The sequence below is a fragment of the Coturnix japonica genome, chromosome 3, assembly GCF_001577835.2.
Source record: "Coturnix japonica isolate 7356 chromosome 3, Coturnix japonica 2.1, whole genome shotgun sequence".
NCBI classification, from domain to species: domain Eukaryota; kingdom Metazoa; phylum Chordata; class Aves; order Galliformes; family Phasianidae; genus Coturnix; species Coturnix japonica.
The window spans coordinates 13,582,725-13,597,065 of NC_029518.1; the positions used below are offsets into that span (position 1 = coordinate 13,582,725).

The 14,341-nt window shown below is 43.4% G+C and overlaps 1 long non-coding RNA gene across 1 annotated transcript; it reads left to right on the forward strand.

Annotated features, from left to right (window-relative positions):
- The first annotated feature begins 1,444 nt into the window (after positions 1 to 1,444).
- On the forward strand, positions 1,445 to 4,461 carry LOC107310890. The gene is made up of 2 exons (XR_001553790.1): positions 1,445 to 1,623; positions 3,739 to 4,461. It is a non-coding gene; the product is annotated as an uncharacterized LOC107310890 (long non-coding RNA).
- The last annotated feature ends 9,880 nt before the right edge of the window (positions 4,462 to 14,341 follow it).

Sequence of the window (14,341 nt, forward strand, 5' to 3'; positions counted from 1 at the left end):
TGGTTGAGGGATCATTCCTTTCAACACTAATGTGTCTTCATACACTGGTAAACATCTCCTGGTCAGTTACAGCTTTTGTGATCTTATGCATATACATGCGTCACTGTGCTCATGTGCAGGCATGCAGTTATGAAAGCAGATAGTTTGTGTCCTAGAATGAACTGGGGTCAAAAGTTTTTGGTATATGCCCTGGGACTTCAGGTTCATTATTTCAAGATGCATTCCTTAATGCACAGCTTTCCTCCTTAAAGACCTAACAAACACTTGTATGGCTCCCTGCAGTGTTCACAGCTGGACGCGAATTGAGCCAGCAACCAGCAAGTGCAAATCTTTGGCTTAAGCATGTGGGAAAATTGCAGGTGCTGGATAGTGAAACATGCATGTTTTGAATAATGTTTGTGCCTATTAAGTCCAAGCAGAGAACTTCCCAGAGAAAAGCAGTATGTGCTCCACAGCCTTTCCTGCAAATCATTAACACTGCAGCCCAGGTGTTGCTGTGCCTGCTTGCACTACTCAGCAGTGCTGACTGTATTATCACATCTCTCTTTTACTATTCTTGGATGAATAGCTCGGCTTTCTCCCCAGCTTTGCAAAATCAGTAAGAAGGTCATGGCTGGAATCTGTGTGATTCTCTCCTAATTGACCCCGTGGAGTCGAACACAAATCTGTACTTGGAGTGCTTGCCATTTTTACAGCAGGAATGGAGCAGATAGGAGTTTATTGTCTGACAGCGCTTCCAGAGCTCGGGATCTCACCCTGCATTCCAACTGTAGTAAAACAGGAAGCTTTCCAAAGAGCATTTTTTTTGCCATCAGAAACCGCAATTTTGGAAAGAGAATGCTTTCATGAGGACATTTGACTTTGATTGTGTTTGAAATGGGAAGAAAGGTTGCTGTGAGTCATTTTTAATCTGTTGTTTTCCTTTAAACAGCACCAGCGTGCTCCTACTGGAAATTCTGGCCTTGACTTTGGGGTCTACTATTGGGGTTACTGTTAGGGTTGAAAACAAGGGATATATATGCTATGAGAGGCTGTATAGACATGCTTTTCTGAGCAGCTAGAAACTAAGCTCTGTGCTGCTTCCTACCTGCAGTGCCCTGTTGGCTGTCCATGTGGTCAGTTTGACTTGCAAGAATGTTCCGTGGGAACATTCCATGGTGGTATCTCAGAAGGTTGACCCCTGGTCTGAGGGTCTGGTGAGACTCTGAGAAATCCCCACTTAGGAAGATAGGAATTCAAATGCTTCTGAAAATGGGTAGAAGAAATTTGGCAGAAGATAAGGCGTATCTGAAGAGGAGACAGCTGGCGAAATTGTCCTCTTGCCATTTAAAATTCTAGTCACTTTCTTGCTGATGATACTGTCTATCATCACAGTGAAATGAGATCAGAAGGCCATGAAGAGGAAATATAATATACTTTTTTTTTGTCCCATATCTGAGCATGAAAGGTAATGGAGAAGCTATCATGCACCTGCTTTGGCTCCCTGTGGTAGATGAGGAGAGCTCTCTTCCAATTATGCAGCTGCTGTTTGGGCTGTTCCTTGTGAAGATGACCCTGAATTTGTCATGTCAACAGGGGGCTCCTTCCTTCTCTGAGGCATCCATTTAGAGGTCTGAACATCAGGTAGGTGTATATGATCCTAAAGAAACTATGAGTAAACTTCTATGCTTCCAACTCTGATCAAGCTTAGATGTTTAAATATCTTCTGCCTTCTAAGGATGGAACTGAACTCTAATTCTTTCTGAGTAGGTTTTTATCTTAGTTTCCTATGAAACTGCATTTAGCAGATGGTGTGTATGTGTAGTTGCACGTGCAGATTTGTGCACCTCAGATCTATACATTTGGGCCTCATTTCGGTAGAATTTGAAAAACTAGCAGGGAATCTCACAATGTTAGTTTAAAGTAAAGCAACCCTGCTAATGCCACCTGAAGGAAAGGATACGGTATCTGACTGGGAAATCCAGAAGTCACACAAGTGGTAGTTGTCATAGAGGCATCCATTGGAAGAAACTTCCACACTGAAGCAGTTAATCCTCCATGGTAGATTCTCCCACGTGGCCTTTCAGGTGTCTTTAGAAACGAGCCACACAGCTGGTGAAGACAAGGTAGCTGGTGCTCAAGCTGTTCTTTGTGTCTCAGTAGCTACCAAGTGTGCCCTTGTCCTTTGTTGGAGAAATTGAATCACTCTTGCCCTCTAAGAAGGGGAATTGAGGCTTGATCTGATAGGAGATAGTATACGCCCTATTCATGTAGGGTATTTGGGCCACAGGATTATTGATTATGCCCTAATGCTCTGACAAACATGATATGGCATGCGGGCTGCTAGCGGTCAAGTAATTACTGCCCTTTCAGAGTACAGCACTTGAGCATTGTGGTATAATTCCTGATGTGACAAGTTCAATCTCTGGACTACTTACGCCCTGCAGGGAAGAATAATAAAGTTAGGTTTTTGAGTTCTCACTCATGTTGCAGAGGTGATAGTGTACCTTGAGTTCAGTGTCTCTGTTATAGCTTCCTCCAGTGGAGCTATGTAGCATACCATTCTCTCTCAGTCCTTGGAGGGAAATGGGCCATGTTTCATCTGCCCGGTTTCAGCTCCTCATGGCTAACATCAATAGTGCTGTAAAAGTCCCCAGTCAACAATGCCTGTGCAGCGTGGTCACATTTCAGGTATAGTTACCAGTGGTTGGCCTAGGATGCCTCTTGGAATTGAGGACACTGGGTAGCATTGTTCTCATAAAGAGAAACAAAGGCACAAGTCCTGGGTTGGTGGCAACACAGTGATGAATGACTGTCAAAATGAATCAGAATAGGGTCTTCAATTAAACTAATTTCCACAGAAAGAGTGTAACTACCTCCAGGAGAGGTGTCAGCTGGTAAAAGACTATTAAATCCACCTAAGACATGATAGTATTTTTTTAATCCAGGCTTCCTCCATCTGTTATGTTAATTTCTTGCCTTCACTGCTTTTAAACTACCAATCAATAGGCTACTTGATGGCTGGCCTTGGCCCTGCAGCACAGAACTCAGCAGGTGCCAGGTGGGAAGTGAAGTATTGCTCATGGACAAAGAACTGTAACCTGAAGTCTATTTCCATTGTCTTTCAACTAGAGAAGCACGGCTCCCTGCAGAGAGTGCATCAGCCCTGGGGTGAACCTTAGTAGGCACAAGTAGAAGGGGCTAGGACTGGAGATCAGCCAGCTCCCATTCCTCTCTTTCCCCTCCCTTGACATGCTACAGGTGGTCCTAGGGCAGGATTAAAGATGTTGATGTTTACCTGCCACCTGGTGACAGACATGGGCAGACAAAGGCAGGCAGGTCACTTGCTTCATCTCAGTGTACGTGGGCTGATGTTCTGGGTAAGATGTCTGCATCTGCTCTGCTCCTTGCAGTCCCAAGTTGACTCAGGAACAAGAGAAGTGAACCAGAGGACTAAGCATGCTTAAATCTCCTGTGGAAAAAGTCAGATTTCACAGGGTATGTTTGTCCTGTGGGGTTATTTGCCACCCTCAAACCAGGAGTGGAATAATGTTGCCTCTGTATGAGTCTACTGATGTCACTGCACTCCCCATCATGTTAAAACTCAGACAAAAGATGTACATTTATCCCCCCTCCACCCTTCCCTCTGAAAAGTTCTATCTTGTCCCCATTCATCTCAGTGCCTGTTTCCTCAAATTTAGCAACAGAAGTTGAATTATTGAAAATCAAATTATTTCATGTCTCTCATTTTTCTGGCAGGAGCATAATGGCCATTGACAATGAGCTGTCAATCAAGTTTTAGAAAGAGCCATCAGCAGCAGGCAGGAGAGAGAAAGATTCAAGGATTTCCAGTGAAAGCTGAAAATATCTGTAATGAAAGGCCCAGTGAAATCTTTTCCTAATGAAAGCACCAACTTGTAACCAGAAACTGTGTGCTTTCAGAGTGCCTTAGCCTGGTACTTTCCTGATCACTCCCAGCTAAAAGATGATGTATCTTGGACTCACACTGCAACTTAACTGGGGTCCAGATGGCTTTCTGCACAGTGTTTTAGAGGCTACATTTGAATACATAGATTCCTCTTGACTGAAAGTGGTTTACATAAAGCACAAATGCAGTGTGTGTGAATGATGTTGGCTTCAGTCTGTGCCACGTAGCCTCATGATTTAAGTGTTTGACAAGATCAGAACAAACAAAGGGAGCAAAATGCTGGCATGGGTTCCTTTGAGACATAGTCATTTTTAAATACTAAAGGTTATCCAATAATCTCCAACTCCACTTTCATCATTGGTTTTCATGAACTAACTTTCAAGGGAAGAAAAGTGTCCAGCATGGGGTGAAGAGACAGAATTTTGCTGCTAAAATGGCAAAAATGTTTATAAAATGTAGGGCTGTATATCAGCCATCTAGGAAACAGGTTAAACCTGTAAGAGGGAACCTATCAATATCTTGCAGGTCTGGTTTGTCCTTTTCTCAATCTTGCTGTCTTTTGCCCTCTTGCCATCTGAAGGGTGCTTTGTTGAGTCAAGATTTAACAGTGTTAAAGTCTGCCCGGGAGACTGCAGTGGTTTATATGTCTCTCCTCTTTACTTGCAATTAACTGTGGAGTGTGTTCAAAATGAGTGCCCGCTCAGTGTGCCAGGATGACTTGAGTGCCACTGCTTAGACAGCAGAATCCAAGAAGACCATGAAATACTCGGAATATTTCAAACTAAAAGCCTGTGAGGGATATAGCAGTTCCAGAGGTCTCAAGGTTTAGTCACATCCACTGACCCATGTGGTGTACATTGTACTTTAGAAACATTGAATCACAAGATCATTACAGTCAGAAAAGACCTCCAAGATCATTATGTCCAACTGCAACCCATCCTCACTGTGCCCACTGACCATGTCACCCAGTGCCACATCTCCATGGCTCTCAAACAGGGATGTTCTCCAAAATACACACATATATGAGAGCATTGTGTATCCTCCCTCTATGCTCATTTACCATGCTTGTAGTTAGAGGACCATTCCCAAAGCATCAATTAGCCCTCCTGCCCTCAGAGTATGGCTGATGGCTGCATTTGGACAGGGCTCATTGAAACTGAGCCAGGCTGAATCGAAGTCAATCAGCGCATGGGAGAAAAGTCCCGCTTCACTAATCCAGGCAGGGTGAATCCAGCAGAGACATTCATTTCAGTTTCCTGGCTCTCTGGGGGAAGGATGAATGACAGACTCTGGGAAGAACTTGTGCCGCTGAATTCTTAAGATGTACTTTCTTTCACCTTAGCATTGTCAAGCTTATGAGTTCAAGGAGGAGGAGACAATGCTCCGAATTTGTAGGACAGGCTCAGAACTCATTCTCTTGTAAAAGGCGATAAATCAGGGGTTCTTCTTATTTGCCCTCTGGGCTTTGAGGCTGGAAATGCAATATAACCAGCTCTCCTGCTGGCATAGATTTTTCACAGATCAGTTGACACGAGCAGAACCGAGGTCGCTGTTGCGAAGTGAATCAATGCTCAGTCAAGATTCTGAACATATGCAGATCTGATTTATGCTTACTGTGGTCTATGAGTATGGTTTTGCACATTAGGAGAGGATAAATACTCTCTAACAGTGAAAACGTTTTGTGTGGAACACAGCAAAGCCTTTAACAGACCCCAGTATAAAGAAGCAGCATAGGATGTGGTAATCAATGGCTTTCCAAACACTGGTCTCTGAAACACATCCCTCCTCTTGTACAGTGATATCTTTCCATTAACTTCAGGTATAGATATAGAGATGGCCAGTGCTGGAACCATATTGCACATTCCATGGGGAGGAAAGGGACTGCCAGCATGTTCTATGCAAATGTTAGAAAACAAGAAGGCAATCAGGCTGCAGGAGAGGCCAGAGCTGACGGACCTGCAAACACCAATTATCTGAGAGCAGGAGGAAAGGGCAAGCCAAGCTCTCTGGTGAGATAGAGTTCTTTTGGGGCTGTTTTTGCAGGAATATGAGCCATTTTAATGCTTCAGCATCCTGTGCAAATACCTTAGAGTAAAATGCTCCAGCAGCTTAGACTGCCCAAAGTGAAGCTTCGTCTCTGTCTCCCATTTGCTTTGGCTAGAAATGAAGAAGAGAACCCCTTTCCTTCTTAAAAACAAATCAATCTTCTTAAGCAGCTATGAAAGCAAGTAGTCTCAAGCAGAAGCTTACTTTTCCTTCCATGGCAAGTTAAACTTCTGCACATCCTTCTGGCAAACACACTGTTCTCCAATCTCAGCCCTTCACTTTCAAACCCTCTGCCTCTCCCCAGAATGAGAGGTGCTGTTGCAAAGTGTTTCCATGGGCTGCACATCCGGGGCTCTGGTTTTGCAGCAGTGTGGCTGTTTGTCATCGTCATGCAGAACAGAGAAACCCTGTTTCAGGCTCTCCTCACTCCACAGAGATCAGGTAGCACAGAGGGTGCTTCATTAGCGAAGCTGCCCGGATATGTGCGGCATGTTGATTAATTGGATTTCCCTTTAATATCACTTCCAGCATTGCCTGCGTGGTCACAGCAATGTGGGGAAAGGGATGTGCAGAGTCAGCTGAAATTTCTCTCTGACCTCTTTCAGCAGTGCTGAAAGGGGAGAGAAGGGGAGGAAGTGTGTTGGTTGCCATAGTAATATGCCAGTCTGTGAAAACAGGCTTCTTTCATTTTGTCTCCCTTGAGAAAAAGATTTCACCCACCAGCCATCTCCGGGCAGGGTGGGCATTGCAGGGAGGCAGTTAAAATCACTGTTACTCTCCAGCCTGGTTAGCAGGAGTGATGGGAACACTTCAGGCTCCATTTAGACAAGAAAACGCTTGAGCAAGCATGAGATTCATTGAAGTACTTGCCTACATGCCCCGCAAATATGGGCCTCAGTAACAGTTCCTGCTCACACCGGTTGCTGCAGCAGTTCTGGAATAGTAAACTCCAGACTAGTGTATTTAAGATGTAATACCAGTTTGTTTCATTTTGTTTTTCACCTCAGAAGTGAAAGAAAATAAAAAAAAAGGAGCTTCTGGAAATAGAGATTCCAACAGCGTCTCTCTGAGATGCTCCAGGAGTAACAAGTTCCCTGATTCCAACTGATTCCAGTAGAGGATCTGCTGATTTCAAGTGGGATTCACCTGGAGGCCAAGAGAATTTAGTTGGAAGTATTGCTGCATGTGCATCTGACTGCTACCCTTCTTCTGAGTCATCTGTATTCTCCTTGCCAGAGAGTGTGTTGCATCAGGTGAACTTCTGGTCTGACCACAGAATCCCACTCACATTCTTATTTTAAGGTTTTATGAAGACAGAGAGAATAGGGAGAGAATGACAAGTGATCCAGGCAGAGTTTTTACTAGTCTGGTTTGTTTTTCCCTGCACACACGTTGTCCTGCCTTGAGCATCTTTCCACAGTGAAGACATTAAGCCAATTTAAGGAGTCAGTGAGACTGGTGAGAATATTAGAATGGTGCAATTAGAGTTAATTAGACATGCTGAAATGAAGAATTAATCTGGATTTCCAACACCCACGTAAGCACATGACAGATGAAATGAGGAGAGAAATCTTACGATAGGAAGTTTTGAGAGGTGTCATTGAGACATACCAACTACTGGGCCTTTTCAGGCAGAAAGGATTTAATATGTAATGCACACATGTGAAGCACAGAATAAGTTAGGCTAGGAGGAACTTCTGGAGGTCCACCCCCTTGCTGGAAACAGGGCCAGCTGAAGAAGGTTGCTCACTGAGTTTTGAACGTCTCCAGTGGAGGAGATAATACTTTAAAATAAACACAGAAAAGAGGGGAGGGAGAGTCCCCCGGCAGCACATTGTTCTGCTCTTTCCAATCTATTTAGACTGTCTTGGAAAACCTCCTGGTTGGCCTGTCCTCAGGTCATATCACACTGTCTCATCACACCTCTCTCTTTTTGGCTCTTTACCCTCTAATCACAGTTGAATACAGCACAGATATGTCCTAACAATCATGGAGAGGGAAGCTTGCTTTCCCTGCCCATCTCAGGACTATTCCATGTGCTAGATCTCTTATATTTCTCTTCTAATGAGTATCTCAAATGCTTCCATCTGCAAGCAGACAAATTTCCCTTGTAGAGAGATTTCCAGGAATTACATTTCCTTCCTGGCTTTAAAGAAATACACATCTGCATGAAAGTACAGATCTTTCCTCAAGAAATATTGTGTGCAGAGTAATATACTTAAATATATCTAATGGTTATTGGTTGCCCCCAAAGACTGAGGCAGCTCACAGGGAAGTCTGATCTCTGTATGTCACTCCTTTTCCTGTGCCATAGCAGCTGAGGGTTGCTTTGTGACAGCCAAGTGCATGAATTGTTATCTCTGCTGTGCAGGTGTTGCAATTAAGGACAGGTTGCTAGGAATGAAGCACTTTTGGAGCAGCACACACCATTAATCCCATCCTCCCCAGTGCTGAGGTACTTCAGCATCTTAGGAAATGAAAGGAACAAAATCTCTCTATTCAAACTGTTCCTCACAGCAGCAAAGATAATGCAGCTTTGGTGGCACGTCTCAGTTTTCTATCCATCACTTTCTCACTCTGCTAGTCAGTTTCCAACAGATTTAACAGTAGGGAAGAGATCTCACAGTAATCAAGTAAAGTTTTACCCCTTTAGTGAGATGGCCATGTAGGAAGACCTTGCAGGAGCAACTGGAACAACAGGAATGTAAGGTGAAAACAGGCTTTTTAAACTCCTCTTTACACTCCTGGGGACATAATTCTGCTTTGTACAGATGAGAAGAGGCTGGGAAGGGAGAGGCAGCAGGCTCGGTGCTTTGGGATCAGCCTGTCAATGGATTTCTCTGTGGATTGCTCAGTAGGTGGAACAGCAGTGGCAAAGCACCAAAACCAGCGCATATAAATAACGTTTTAAAATTAATCATCCCATTTCCTGCAAGTGATAAGAAAATTTGCCTTGTCTGCAAGCAATTTGTAGTTATTCATGGCAATTTCTAATATTTAAATACTAAGTAAATTAATTATTTGGCATTATTTTTAGTTAATTGCATTACCGTAATTGCAATGACTAAATAAATCAATTACTCTTTTTAAAAAAAGCCTCTGGCAAACATGGTAAATAAATTACTTACTATTTAATGGGAATTACTTGATGTTACAGAAAACAACGGAGGAACAAATCCTTTTATGACATCAGCAGAATTCAATCACTGTCTGGGGAAAGGCATTTCAGTGCAGCGTTACATCTTTATTTAACTTCCAAGATAACCTAATGAAATAGTGAGAATGCATGGGAGCCATGAGTCCAGTTTAACCTCCATGCAATGTGAGGAGAGGCTGAGACATAATCTTCTGAACCATCTCAAATGCAGGAAAAACATTCAGTGGCCAGCACCAGTGCCAGGAAAGATGTGACAACAGACAGCTTTAGAAGATGCCTGGACAAATGCCACCTACGTTGGGAAAACAAATATAGTGTTAAACATTGCTAGAGAAGGAATGAAGGTGTTGGAGAACACTGTTTTTATGGCATTGGGTGGAGGTTACTGCTAGGCTGCACCTTGGACACCATCTGCAGCTCCTCTCTGGGGCTGGGCAGTGCACAGGGGAGTAATAGGCAATAACCTCCTCTGCTGATAAGAGGCTTGACCTGCGCTCCACTTGTGCTGGTGGCCAGTGGGAGCCTTTGTGCCCATGGACTTGCCAGCAATAAAACTAACTGCTGATTTCTTCCCGGTAATTTTCCCACAGAGGACACATTCAATTTGCATTTTTCTATCCAGCCAGCAACTTTCTCACAACTTAGAGGAGTTTAATTATCTTCAGGAGCTCAAATTATGAGCTTTAAATTGGGCAAGCGCTTCAGTAATAACTGCGAGAAGGCAGACAGGCAGATGAGGTATGCAGTGTGCAAACTCTGTCTCATTATGAAAGTGGGGTTAGAGCCCACCAGAGCTCAGTTTAAATAGGCTCCTTATTATTTCTGGTTGCATGCCTACTCTTCTTATTAAAGTTATGACTGGCTTTTAAGTTGCTTTGCTTGGGATGATGAAAAACCAGGCTAGAATCAGAAACTACGAAATCTTTACCCAAAGTAAATAACATCTCTGCATTTCTGGATACTTTGGAAACTAGGTTAGCACGTAAAAATAGTCTCTTTGGTGATTTAGGAATCATCTCAAAACACTGAAGGAGGTGGGTTATGCAAAGTTCAGTAAAAGAATGCCCATACCATCATTACTTTTATTGTGGCTGCATGTTTAAAATACGACTACTCAGGGGAAAAACATTTTTAATGGGATGTTTTCAGAAGGAAATGCCACGTGGCACCTGCATGTGCTGAACCATGAGAGGCCTGATGGGCTGTCCTTATGTCACCAGGCCAAAAAGGGAAGAAATCTGGAGACAGAGGTTTTGGAGTAACCCTGACCCAAGGAGATGCAGGGATCTTGCCCATGTCCGCTCTCACACCTAGCCAAGAAGGGGATTCTCCAGCTGCATACAGGTGGGTAATTTTTGCTGTTTACAGCATGAACCTCTCACACAGACCTCAGAAGCTTCCCCACTGCCAAACCACATCCAGAACGCAGAGCTTACCCTCACCACTCTTGTTGATGTGCTGTCAGAAATGGTTGCATTACAAATGCTGAGCATCTAATGTGCCTCAGCTGAATTCCTGATTGCATCAATTAACAACAAATCAACTGAGGAGCCAGTGTGGGTTCAGAATAGACATAACAAGATCTCTCTGTTGCCTTTATTTTAGGATTATATGCTACAGCTGGGATGTAGGTATTGCTGTAGAAGTTTATTCTTGTAGGTCTGAGCTTTGCCTTAGAACAGTCCCCTTTCTGATGCTAGGTGCTGCCCATGTAGTGAACCTCTTAGCTACGAAGAGTTTAACTCTGATATCTGGCAGTAGAAAATTCTTCTTCTGTGGAATCGAAGACTTAAGGTTATCTACAGAAGACACAGCATGTCAGAGCATAAAACCACTAAGGACTGCAAAGTTATCCAGTATCAAGGTAACAGTGAGTATAAACTAACGTATAATAAGATCTTTTTGAGTTGGGTAACCCACAAACAGGTTCAGCAGCAGCATGTTCTGCTTGTGGCAGGTCCTAGCTCTGTGCTCAAGCAAAGCTTGTTTAGAAGAGTTCTGTAGCATAATGGCAACAGTGTGTTATTGCAGCTGGAGGGTTTTTTTTACATAAGCTTTTCCTTTTTCTGATAAATAACTGCTGGTCATGAGGTGCAGGTAGTGGTGCTGATGGAAGGAAGTCATCTCTCATCTCATCTCCTGAATGCATTTGGAAGGCTTCATTACCATGTGAATGGAGATTGTACCCAGCGTATTAGAAATACACCTGTCAGACTGTGTGCATTTATGACATCAAATGTTAGCATAACTGGGATTTATGGAGCAGATGAATTTCGTCTGGGGTTGGTTAAACCTGGCCCAGCACTGGAAACAACAAGGTTTAATTGTGCTTCAGTAATTCTGGCATCTTTCTGGTGAGCAATTCATTCTGTTGGACCTACAAACTGCTGTGATACTGGGGGGCTTTTGACCTTGAAATGGTGGAGGAGATTTTTGACAAAGAAATTGCAAGGCTGGCAAATGAGAGCACAGCTGACAGAGGTGTGAGCAGCAATGAAAATGAGGAGAAGGGTGGGAAATAAACATCTAACACGGCCATAATTTTGTGAGGGATTGAGTTGTTATCTGACTTACTTTGGGGCAAGCCTTCAGGGAGACAACTTGTCCATGGCGATGAATGCAGTGAGATTAAAGATTGAAAGGGGGTTACTGATATGTCCTGCTGTAGGAAAGCGTTTGGTGACCCGGGGATAATCCTTCATGAGCCCCTGGGCCGCAGGCTGTGTGGAGTGTGACAATATGGGTACTAAGCTGGAAGCCTGCAATGTACAGATATATGAGATGGGATACAGAGCGGGTGGGAATATCATGGACCTCAGGATCCAGGGGAAGGAAATGCAGTGAGCATACAATATTGCTTCTTTTCTTCCTTTCTGTGTGGAGCCTGCCCTTAGATATTATCCTGCTTTTGGTGTAATGTGAAGTTAGAAAGGTGAATCCTGGGTATGTCCTGAATCTCAGTTGACACCTTGCTTTTTGTAATAGCCCTGAACTAGAGATGGAACAGCTGTAGGCCCTGCGTCTCATGTACATCAAGCAGCTTTTGTTGAATGCATCTTAGAACGATGATTTTAGGCAAATAACATATTGACATATTAAAATTGGCATGTTTGCAGTGCAAAGCGTTTGGCAGTGCCCATTTATTGCATTTACAGTGGCAATGCTGGCAGGAAGCCAGGGAAAATGAGTTTGGTCCTATTAACTTTTCAAAGACCCTGGGGGGGGGGCGTGGGGGGAAGATGAAAACAAGTTTCTTAATTCATATAGGAAATCACATGCATAGCCTGTGTTTAACCTGAGCTCCAGGATGTGTGTGCTGCTGGGAACTTAAAAATTAGTTTCTGTTTTTTATGTCTAGATATGTCATAATAAAAATGTCTCAAAGTGCAGCATTTTATTATGCTTTTCCAAGTGTTTGGAAGGGATTAATTTAAAATGCCTCTGCCTTGCGTAGCAAGGATTATTTCTGTCACTGCTCTACTGATTTTCAGGGCTCTTGCCATCTCCACAAAAGGAAATGAAGAACAGGTGGCCCAGCAACCAAAAAGAACATCTTCACTGGTTAATGTTAAAATGACCCTTACAGAGCCACATTTACAGAACTCAGTGCACCAGCCCCCCTGCTCTTCAGGTGTGTCTGCTGGTGCTGCCCCTTGTACCTCATGCTGGGTTCATCTGTCACTGTGGTTACTCCTGTACTTGCAACAGGGCAAGCAGGTCAGAAGGAATGCTTCAATCAGTGACAAACTGAGGATGTGCTGGTAGTGTTGGTCTGGGGGCTGGTTTTCACTTAAGCATTCATGTTGTTGAATGAATTCATGACTTCTTTTTTTTTTTTTTTTTTTTTTCCTTTTTATATTTAATCTCCCTACACAATATTACTTCTTTATGATAGGCAGGTTGGGAATAGCTTTGAAAATGTGAGCTCATCTAAGCATCTGTGCCTCCAGCTCTACACAGAGATGCAGACTCTTGGGTTTGTATTCTGCAGGCATTTTCCTGGGATGTTAATAAATTAGAGTCGCATATTCTTTTCTCTTCAGCTGCAATGCTGGCTTGACCCCTTTATATAATGCTAACCCAAGCATTGTAGAAATCACCTTATGCTTAATTGTCTTCCTGATAAACTACCTGCTACAGGATTTAGTTTTTACAGTTTTTTTTTTCCCCTGAAGGCGCTCTAAGCCCTTTTTTAGTAAGAGTTTACATAGCTTTGTTAGCATCTCAGTGTTTTCAGTACTGAAGCAATTTTATACGTCCTATAGAAGCCAAAGAATTTTTTACTGGCTGATGTACTTATTTTTCACAACATCCTCTCTTTCATTGGCACAGTCCAACAACATCCTTCACAAATGAACAGAGGATAGATAGTGATGTGCAGAAATCAAACTCCACAACCATGAAGTGGTTATAAAGCAGGTATGTTTAATGAATGATTGCACCATAGTGCAAGGGGGATAGCTCCACCTCACTTGCACACCGCTAGGAGAATGCATGCTACAGATATAGGCTGAACTAATACATGATGTTAGCAGGAATTCAGATACGTATTCATTACATTCCTGAGACCCCGTTCGCATTCAGTCCCTCCTCCCCATGCGTAGTCGTGGGGGTGGTAGTGGGATGAAGGCTCATCATCTTCCTCACTGTAAACTTTCGACCCTGTGGGAGGGGCACCCCCCAAACTGGTTCCAGCTTGCCCTGTAGATGTCTAATCTCCTTAGGCTGTTGCGCCCTTATCTTTATGGCCTTCAATCCCCCTTGTTATCCCAGACCCAGTGTCTGCAATCCCCATTCTTCTAACAACTTCTACATAAACTATCTTTTCACTACCCCTGTCCCAGTTTCTGTGAAGTCCCTTTCTCTCCCTTACTGTGGGGCCCTTCTCTCATCCTTCAATAGTATCTACAGCAGTACAAAAACGGGGAGAAAACCAAAAACCAAAAAAACAAACCAAAAACCTTCATAGTGATGCCCTTTCCTCCATTCTTTGACCAGAAGTGAGGGCTCTCAGCACTGGAAAATGTCACTGAATGCTCTGTAAGGTTTCTCCCAAGACATCATCATTTCTGATGGCACAGGAGAGTTTGGTTTTGTTAGTGATGCTGTTTTCCATGAGATCTACAGGTTTAGATTAGGAATTTGTAGTTGGTTAGGGGCTGGAATAATTGAGGAGAGGAGCAGATCAGCATGGAGAGTTTTGGTTTTCTTCTGGAGAAATACAGTCTGGA